This window comes from Palaemon carinicauda, chromosome 14 (assembly GCF_036898095.1).
Source record: "Palaemon carinicauda isolate YSFRI2023 chromosome 14, ASM3689809v2, whole genome shotgun sequence".
NCBI lineage: Eukaryota > Metazoa > Arthropoda > Malacostraca > Decapoda > Palaemonidae > Palaemon > Palaemon carinicauda.
In genome coordinates, this window is record NC_090738.1 from 135807804 (window position 1) to 135818999 (window position 11196).

Genomic DNA, 11196 nt, shown 5'->3' on the forward strand with positions numbered 1-11196 from the left:
AGTGTATCCTCAAGCAAGAGAACTCTAATACAAGACAGTGGAGGGAAATGATACAGGGGCTATGACACTACCCAAGAGAAGAGAACAATGGTTTGATTTTGGAGTGTCCTACTAGAAGAGCTGCTAGATGTGTTGACAAGAGAATACTAATCCAAGACAGTGGATGCCCATGGTACGGGGGTTATGGCACTACCCAAGAGAAGAGAACAATGGTTTGTTTTTGGATTGTCCCACTAGAAGAGCTGCTAGATGTGTTGACAAGAGAATGCTAATCCAAGACAGTGGAAGACCATAGCACAGAGGCTATGGCACTACCCTAGAGAAGAGAACAATGGTTTGATTATGGAGCTGCTAGATGTGTTGAACCGGAAAAGCCTCGTGAAATAGCCCAAATTGATAGAGGGGTGGACCCACCTGGTAAACCCAGGGAGGGCCTAGGAGGGCCATGGTACAAGGGCTATGGCACTACCCAAGAGAAGAGAACAATGGTTTGATTTTGGAGCTGCTAGATGTGTTGAACCGGAAAAGCCTCGTGAAATAGCCCAAATTGATAGAGGGGTGGACCCACCTGGTGAACCCAGGGAGGGCCTAGGAGGGCCATGGTACAGGGGTTATGGCACTACCCAAGAGAAGAGAACAATGGTTTGATTTTGGAGCTGCTAGATGTGTTGAACCGGAAAAGCCTCGTGAAATAGCCCAAATTGATAGAGGGGTGGACCCACCTGGTGAACCCAGGGAGGACCTAGGAGGGCCTTGGTACAAGGGCTATGGCACTACCCAAGAGAAGAGAACAATGGTTTGAGTTTGGAGCTGCTAGATGTGTTGAACCAGAAAAGCCTGGTGAAATAGCCCAAATTGATAGAGGGGTGGACCCACCTGGTGAACCCAGGGAGGGCCTAGGAGGGCCTTGGTACAAGGGCTATAACACTACCCAAGAGAAGAGAACAATGGTTTGAGTTTGGAGCTGCTAGATGTGTTGAACCAGAAAAGCCTGGTGAAATAGCCCTAATTGATAGAGGGGTGGACCCACCTGGTGAACCCAGGGAGGACCTAGGAGGGCCTTGGTACAAGGGCTATGGCACTACCCAAGAGAAGAGAACAATGGTTTGATTTTGGAGCTGCTAGATGTGTTGAACCAGAAAAGCCTGGTGAAATAGCCCAAATTGATAGAGGGGTGGACCCACCTGGTGAACCCAGGGAGGGCCTAGGAGGGCCTTGGTACAAGGGCTATGGCACTACCCAAGAGAAGAGAACAATGGTTTGAGTTTGGAGCTGCTAGATGTGTTGAACCAGAAAAGCCTGGTGAAATAGCCCAAATTGATAGAGGGGTGGACCCACCTGGTGAACCCAGGGAGGGCCTAGGAGGGCCTTGGTACAAGGGCTATGGCACTACCCAAGAGAAGAGAACAATGGTTTGATTTTGGAGCTGCTAGATGTGTTGAACCAGAAAAGCCTGGTGAAATAGCCCAAATTGATAGAGGGGTGGACCCACCTGGTGAACCCAGGGAGGGCCTAGGAGGGCCTTGGTACAAGGGCTATGGCACTACCCAAGAGAAGAGAACAATGGTTTGAGTTTGGAGCTGCTAGATGTGTTGAACCAGAAAAGCCTGGTGAAATAGCCCAAATTGATAGAGGGGTGGACCCACCTGGTGAACCCAGGGAGGGCCTAGGAGGGCCTTGGTACAAGGGCTATGGCACTACCCAAGAGAAGAGAACAATGGTTTGAGTTTGGAGCTGCTAGATGTGTTGAACCAGAAAAGCCTGGTGAAATAGCCCTAATTGATAGAGGGGTGGACCCACCTGGTGAACCCAGGGAGGACCTAGGAGGGCCTTGGTACAAGGGCTATGGCACTACCCAAGAGAAGAGAACAATGGTTTGAGTTTGGAGCTGCTAGATGTGTTGAACCAGAAAAGCCTGGTGAAATAGCCCAAATTGATAGAGGGGTGGACCCACCTGGTGAACCCAGGGAGGGCCTAGGAGGGCCTTGGTACAAGGGCTATGGCACTACCCAAGAGAAGAGAACAATGGTTTGAGTTTGGAGCTGCTAGATGTGTTGAACCAGAAAAGCCTGGTGAAATAGCCCTAATTGATAGAGGGGTGGACCCACCTGGTGAACCCAGGGAGGGCCTAGAAGGGCCATGGTACAGGGGTTATGGCACTACCCAAGAGAAGAGAACAATGGTTTGAGTTTGGAGCTGCTAGATGTGTTGAACCAGAAAAGCCTGGTGAAATAGCCCAAATTGATAGAGGGGTGGACCCACCTGGTGAACCCAGGGAGGGCCTAGGAGGGCCTTGGTACAAGGGCTATGGCACTACCCAAGAGAAGAGAACAATGGTTTGAGTTTGGAGCTGCTAGATGTGTTGAACCAGAAAAGCCTGGTGAAATAGCCCAAATTGATAGAGGGGTGGACCCACCTGGTGAACCCAGGGAGGACCTAGGAGGGCTTTGGTACAAGGGCTATGGCACTACCCAAGAGAAGAGAACAATGGTTTGAGTTTGGAGCTGCTAGATGTGTTGAACCAGAAAAGCCTGGTGAAATAGCCCAAATTGATAGAGGGGTGGACCCACCTGGTGAACCCAGGGAGGACCTAGGAGGGCCTTGGTACAAGGGCTATGGCACTACCCAAGAGAAGAGAACAATGGTTTGAGTTTGGAGCTGCTAGATGTGTTGAACCAGAAAAGCCTGGTGAAATAGCCCAAATTGATAGAGGGGTGGACCCACCTGGTGAACCCAGGGAGGGCCTAGGAGGGCCTTGGTACAAGGGCTATGGCACTACCCAAGAGAAGAGAACAATGGTTTGAGTTTGGAGCTGCTAGATGTGTTGAACCAGAAAAGCCTGGTGAAATAGCCCTAATTGATAGAGGGGTGGACCCACCTGGTGAACCCAGGGAGGGCCTAGAAGGGCCATGGTACAGGGGTTATGGCACTACCCAAGAGAAGAGAACAATGGTTTGAGTTTGGAGCTGCTAGATGTGTTGAACCAGAAAAGCCTGGTGAAATAGCCCAAATTGATAGAGGGGTGGACCCACCTGGTGAACCCAGGGAGGGCCTAGGAGGGCCTTGGTACAAGGGCTATGGCACTACCCAAGAGAAGAGAACAATGGTTTGATTTTGGAGCTGCTAGATGTGTTGAACCAGAAAAGCCTGGTGAAATAGCCCAAATTGATAGAGGGGTGGACCCACCTGGTGAACCCAGGGAGGGCCTAGGAGGGCCATGGTACAAGGGCTATGGCACTACCCAAGAGAAGAGAACAATGGTTTGATTTTGGAGCTGCTAGATGTGTTGAACCAGAAAAGCCTGGTGAAATAGCCCAAATTGATAGAGGGGTGGACCCACCTGGTGAACCCAGGGAGGGCCTAGGAGGGCCTTGGTACAAGGGCTATGGCACTACCCAAGAGAAGAGAACAATGGTTTGAGTTTGGAGCTGCTAGATGTGTTGAACCAGAAAAGCCTGGTGAAATAGCCCTAATTGATAGAGGGGTGGACCCACCTGGTGAACCCAGGGAGGGCCTAGGAGGGCCATGGTACAGGGGTTATGGCACTACCCAAGAGAAGAGAACAATGGTTTGATTTTGGAGCTGCTAGATGTGTTGACACGGAACAGCCTCGTGAAATAGCCCCAATTGAGAGAGGGGTGGACCCACCTGGTGAACCCAGGGAGGGCCTAGGAGGGCCATGGTACAGGGGTTATGGCACTACCCAAGAGAAGAGAACAATGGTTTGAGTTTGGAGCTGCTAGATGTGTTGACACGGAACAGCCTCGTGAAATAGCCCCAATTGAGAGAGGGGTGGACCCACCTGGTGAACCCAGGGAGGGCCTAGGAGGGCCATGGTACAGGGGTTATGGCACTACCCAAGAGAAGAGAACAATGGTTTGATTCTGGAGCTGCTAGATGTGTTGACACGGAACAGCCTCGTGAAATAGCCCAAATTGATAGAGGGGTGGACCCACCTGGTGAACCCAGGGAGGGCCTAGGAGGGCCATGGTACAGGGGTTATGGCACTACCCAAGAGAAGAGAACAATGGTTTGAGTTTGGAGCTGCTAGATGTGTTGAACCAGAAAAGCCTGGTGAAATAGCCCTAATTGATAGAGGGGTAGACCCACCTGGTGAACCCAGGGAGGGCCTAGGAGGGCCATGGTACAGGGGTTATGGCACTACCCAAGAGAAGAGAACAATGGTTTGATTCTGGAGCTGCTAGATGTGTTGACACGGAACAGCCTCGTGAAATAGCCCAAATTGATAGAGGGGTGGACCCACCTGGTGAACCCAGGGAGGGCCTAGGAGGGCCATGGTACAGGGGTTATGGCACTACCCAAGAGAAGAGAACAATGGTTTGAGTTTGGAGCTGCTAGATGTGTTGACACGGAACAGCCTCGTGAAATAGCCCAAATTGATAGAGGGGTGGACCCACCTGGTGAACCCAGGGAGGACGTAGGAGGGCCATGGTACAGGGGTTATGGCACTACCCAAGAGAAGAGAACAATGGTTTGATTTTGGAGCTGCTAGATGTGTTGAACCGGAAAAGCCTCGTGAAATAGCCCAAATTGATAGAGGGGTGGACCCACCTGGTGAACCCAGGGAGGGCCTAGGAGGGCCATGGTACAGGGGCTATGGCACTACCCAAGAGAAGAGAACAATGGTTTGATTTTGGAGCTGCTAGATGTGTTGAACCGGAAAAGCCTGGTGAAATAGCCCAAATTGATAGAGGGGTGGACCCACCTGGTGAACCCAGGGAGGACGTAGGAGGGCCATGGTACAGGGGTTATGGCACTACCCAAGAGAAGAGAACAATGGTTTGATTTTGGAGCTGCTAGATGTGTTGAACCGGAAAAGCCTGGTGAAATAGCCCAAATTGATAGAGGGGTGGACCCACCTGGTGAACCCAGGGAGGGCCTAGGAGGGCCATGGTACAGGGGTTATGGCACTGCCCAAGAGAAGAGAACAATGGTTTGATTATGGAGCTGCTAGATGTGTTGAACCGGAAAAGCCTCATGAAATAGCCCCAATTGATAGAGGGGTGGACCCACCTGGTGAACCCAGGGAGGGCCTAGGAGGGCCATGGTACAGGGGTTATGGCACTACCCAAGAGAAGAGAACAATGGTTTGATTTTGGAGCTGCTAGATGTGTTGAACCGGAAAAGCCTGGTGAAATAGCCCCAATTGATAGAGGGGTGGACCCACCTGGTGAACCCAGGGAGGGCCTAGGAGGGCCATGGTACAGGGGTTATGGCACTACCCAAGAGAAGAGAACAATGGTTTGATTTTGGAGCTGCTAGATGTGTTGAACCGGAAAAGCCTCGTGAAATAGCCCCAATTGAGAGAGGGGTGGACCCACCTGGTAAACCCAGGGAGGGCCTAGGAGGGCCATGGTACAGGGGTTATGGCACTACCCAAGAGAAGAGAACAATGGTTTGATTTTGGAGCTGCTAGATGTGTTGACACGGAACAGCCTCGTGAAATAGCCCCAATTGATAGAGGGGTGGACCCACCTGGTGAACCCAGGGAGGGCCTAGGAGGGCCTTGGTACAAGGGCTATGGCACTACCCAAGAGAAGAGAACAATGGTTTGATTTTGGAGCTGCTAGATGTGTTGAACCGGAAAAGCCTCGTGAAATAGCCCCAATTGATAGAGGGGTGGACCCACCTGGTGAACCCAGGGAGGGCCTAGGAGGGCCATGGTACAGGGGTTATGGCACTACCCAAGAGAAGAGAACAATGGTTTGATTTTGGAGCTGCTAGATGTGTTGACACGGAACAGCCTCGTGAAATAGCCCCAATTGATAGAGGGGTGGACCCACCTGGTGAACCCAGGGAGGGCCTAGGAGGGCCATGGTACAGGGGTTATGGCACTACCCAAGAGAAGAGAACAATGGTTTGATTTTGGAGCTGCTAGATGTGTTGACACGGAACAGCCTCGTGAAATAGCCCCAATTGATAGAGGGGTGGACCCACCTGGTGAACCCAGGGAGGGCCTAGGAGGGCCTTGGTACAAGGGCTATGGCACTACCCAAGAGAAGAGAACAATGGTTTGATTTTGGAGCTGCTAGATGTGTTGAACCGGAAAAGCCTCGTGAAATAGCCCCAATTGATAGAGGGGTGGACCCACCTGGTGAACCCAGGGAGGGCCTAGGAGGGCCATGGTACAGGGGTTATGGCACTACCCAAGAGAAGAGAACAATGGTTTGATTTTGGAGCTGCTAGATGTGTTGAACCGGAAAAGCCTCGTGAAATAGCCCCAATTGATAGAGGGGTGGACCCACCTGGTGAACCCAGGGAGGGCCTAGGAGGGCCATGGTACAGGGGTTATGGCACTACCCAAGAGAAGAGAACAATGGTTTGATTTTGGAGCTGCTAGATGTGTTGAACCGGAAAAGCCTCGTGAAATAGCCCCAATTGAGAGAGGGGTGGACCCACCTGGTAAACCCAGGGAGGGCCTAGGAGGGCCATGGTACAGGGGTTATGGCACTACCCAAGAGAAGAGAACAATGGTTTGATTTTGGAGCTGCTAGATGTGTTGACACGGAACAGCCTCGTGAAATAGCCCCAATTGATAGAGGGGTGGACCCACCTGGTGAACCCAGGGAGGGCCTAGGAGGGCCATGGTACAGGGGTTATGGCACTACCCAAGAGAAGAGAACAATGGTTTGATTTTGGAGCTGCTAGATGTGTTGACACGGAACAGCCTCGTGAAATAGCCCCAATTGATAGAGGGGTGGACCCACCTGGTGAACCCAGGGAGGGCCTAGGAGGGCCATGGTACAGGGGTTATGGCACTACCCAAGAGAAGAGAACAATGGTTTGATTTTGGAGCTGCTAGATGTGTTGACACGGAACAGCCTCGTGAAATAGCCCCAATTGATAGAGGGGTGGACCCACCTGGTGAACCCAGGGAGGGCCTAGGAGGGCCATGGTACAGGGGTTATGGCACTACCCAAGAGAAGAGAACAATGGTTTGATTTTGGAGCTGCTAGATGTGTTGACACGGAACAGCCTCGTGAAATAGCCCCAATTGATAGAGGGGTGGACCCACCTGGTGAACCCAGGGAGGGCCTAGGAGGGCCTTGGTACAAGGGCTATGGCACTACCCAAGAGAAGAGAACAATGGTTTGATTTTGGAGCTGCTAGATGTGTTGAACCGGAAAAGCCTCGTGAAATAGCCCCAATTGATAGAGGGGTGGACCCACCTGGTAAACCCAGGGAGGGCCTAGGAGGGCCATGGTACAGGGGTTATGGCACTACCCAAGAGAAGAGAACAATGGTTTGATTTTGGAGCTGCTAGATGTGTTGAACCGGAAAAGCGTCGTGAAATAGCCCAAATTGATAGAGGGGTGGACCCACCTGGTGAACCCAGGGAGGGCCTAGGAGGGCCATGGTACAGGGGTTATGGCACTACCCAAGAGAAGAGAACAATGGTTTGATTCTGGAGCTGCTAGATGTGTTGAACCGGAAAAGCCTCGTGAAATAGCCCCAATTGATAGAGGGGTGGACCCACCTGGTGAACCCAGGGAGGGCCTAGGAGGGCCATGGTACAGGGGTTATGGCACTACCCAAGAGAAGAGAACAATGGTTTAATTTTGGAGCTGCTAGATGTGTTGAAACGGAAAAGCCTCGTGAAATAGCCCAAATTGATAGAGGGGTGGACCCACCTGGTGAACCCAGGGAGGGCCTAGGAGGGCCATGGTACAGGGGTTATGGCACTACCCAAGTGAAGAGAACAATGGTTTGATTCTGGAGCTGCTAGATGTGTTGAACCGGAAAAGCCTCGTGAAATAGCCCCAATTGATAGAGGGGTGGACCCACCTGGTGAACCCAGGGAGGGCATATTTAGGAGAACTGTGTGACATGGTGTTCGTGAGTTCGTTTCTCTTTTAAAGTGTAGTTTTTCATTCATAATTTTTTAAATTTTACACCTGTTCTGTCTTAACGAACTATAAAGGCTCCATATTTTACATTTGTCCCTGGACAATTCTATCCTGTTCGTAATACTAGGCAAGCAGTTAATTCTAATAGCCAGGCCTTCTCCATCCTGAGGCTCAATACTACGCAGTACTCTAGAAGCTTTATTCCAGCTGTTACCAAGCTGTGGAATGATCTTCCTAATCGGGTAGTTGAATCAGTAGAACTTCAAAAGTTCAAAGTTGGAGCAAATGCTTTTTTGTTGACCAGGCTGACATGAGTCTTTTTATAGTTTATATATGACATATTTGTTTTTGACGTTAATAATTTATATATGACATATCTGTTTTGACGTTGTTGCCTTTTTTAGAATGATTTATTGTTAATTTGTTCTCTTCATTTATTTATTTCCTTATTTGCTTTCCTCACTGGGCTTTTTTTCCCTATTGGGGCCCCTGGGCTTATAGCATCTTGCTTTTCCAACTAGGGTTGTAGCTTGGATAGTAATAATAATAATAATAATTTCTAACATTCACACTTTCACATTTTCTCTTTGCCTACACACATACACCGAATAGTCTGGCCTATTCTTTTCACATTCTCTTCTGTCCTCATACACCTGACAACACTGAGATTACCATGAAATTCTTCGTTTTGCACTGCAATTGTTCAGTGGCCACTTTTTTCTATGTAAGGGTAGAAGAGATTCTTTAGCTATGGTAAGCAGCTCTTCTAGGAGAATTAACCATTGTTCTCTAATCTTGGGTAGTACCAAAGCCTCTGTACCATGGTCTTCCACTGTCTTGGGTTAGAGTTCTCTTGCTTGAGGGTACACTCTGGCATGCTATTCTATCTTATTTCTCTTCCTCTTGTTTTGTTAAAGATTTATAGTTTATATAGGAAATATTTATTTTAATCTTGTTGCTCTTAGAATATTTTATTTTTCTTTGTTTCCTTTCCTCACTGAGCTCTTTTCCCTTTTGGAGCCCCTGGGCTTATAGCATTCTGCTTTTCCAATTAGGGTTGTAGCTTAGCGGGTAATAATAATAATAATAATAATCTGTCTATCTAAACTCCCGTCTCTCCCCACAGATGAAACTAACATTGACGGTAACAACGCTTCTATTCCTGCTCCTCTTGGCGGAGCCGAAGTCTTCAGAGGCATCCTCAGGCGACGAGGATTCCGACAGAGACCTCAGGCTCTTCGCCTTCTATTCCACGACGTCCGTCACCCGTCTCACGACCGTCACGGTGACGGGACTGAGCACCTGTCTCTCTACGGGCACTGCCGTTTGCTCCGGCAGAAGGAGGTCGAGCAGAATTAGCTTACTTTCGTGAGTAGAATGTTGCTCCTTTTTTTTTTTACATAACAGAGACCTCACACGCTCTTTCTTCCGCTATTTGGAGGAAGGGCGATGGTGGCTGGTACAATACACATACATACGCTACCGGGGTCTATGCGATGTTAGGTAGGGCAGCCGGTCGGGACTACGGTCCAATCCCAAAAGCCAAAACGAAGTCCTTCAAAAGAAGGCAATCGTGTTACCCCATATGAATGGGAAAAAAGAACACTAATAGTAGAAGAATAATGTTGCTTCTTTTTTGATGTTATGTATAAGGATGCTTGGGAGCTTATGAATATAGTTTATATACTGTATATATATATATATATATATATATATATATATATATATATATATATATATATATATATATATATATAAACAGTATATATATATATATATGTATATATATATATATATACAGTACAGTATATATATATATATATATATATATATATATATATATATACAGTACAGTATATATATATATATATATATATATATATATATATATATATATATATATATATATGTATGTGTATATATATATATATATATATATATATATATATATATATATATATATATATATATATATATATATTCCTTTCCGCGTGGGAAAACCTTACCGTGGTGAAAGGATTTGTGTATCGCCATGATCAGCAAAGCTGTACTAGTCACAGTCACCCACACTAGATTGGTTAGCTTTGAGCGATCAGATAAAAGTCTCCCACCATCACCATTCAGCAGTGGCTAACGTGGTGATGAAAGTAGCCAAACACCAGACATGAATGAAGACATATCGGAGGACTTAGCTTTGCAGTGGGCTAGAAATGGCTGTTTGTTGTTGTTGCTGTTGTTGATGTTATTGTTGTTGTTGTATATATGGTATAGCATAATTAATGATTCTCAATTAATCACATCTTCCTCCTCCTCCTCCTCATCCTCCTCCTCTTCCTCCGCAGGTCTTTGAGCAACGCCGAGGACATAGAGCTGGAACTGCAAAGTACCCAGGACGAGGACTATTCCACCTCCTTGGACGACGACACTTGGGAGGGGAAACTCGAAGCCGAGGATTCCTCGCCTTCTCGTAAGGCCCGCAAGCTCACCATCTGGTCCACGGGTTTCACCACCATCACTATCACCAGCACGTCCATCTTACCCTTAACGACTGTGTCAATCACTGCCGTGTGCGTGGCGCCAGGGGTCACCCAGGGCTGCTTCGCCGGGTAGGGTCTTCTGAGTGGTGGACTGCCATAGGCGAATGTTTTGGTGCATTGGGGTGATTTTTTGATTGGCTTCTGGTTTAGGGGGTTGAAGCTTTTTGGCCCATTATTATTATTATTATTGTTAAGTAATCCACAACTCAAATTGGTATCATTATTATTATTATCAAAGGCTAAGCTACAACCCTAGTTGGAAAAGCAGAATGCTATAAGCCCAGGGGCCCCAACAGGGGAAATAGCCCAGTGGAGAAAGGAAATAAAGAAAAATAGAATATTTTAAGTATAGTAACATTAAAATAAATTATTTGAAACTTAGCACATTTTCAGATAAATTTAATATAATTTGAGGCCTATTTAGCAAAGTTTGAAACTGTCAGTTTCAAACGTATCAAACCTGTCTTTTGACAGATGTCAAGATCACTGAAACACCTCTTGATTTAATGTAATTTGAGGCTTATTTAGCAAAGGTTGAAACTGTCAGTTTCAAACGTATCAAACCTGCCTTTTGACAGATGTTAAGATCACTGAAACACCTGCCAAACAAGAAATGCCAGTTACACAGAAACATTGCAAATTTTAAACATATCACACCTGCCTTTGACAGATGTTAAGATCACTGAAACACCTGCCAAGCAAGAAATGCCAGATACACAGATATGTTGCCAATTTTAAAAATATCACACCTGTCTTTGGCAGATGTTAAGATTACTGAAACACCTGCCAAG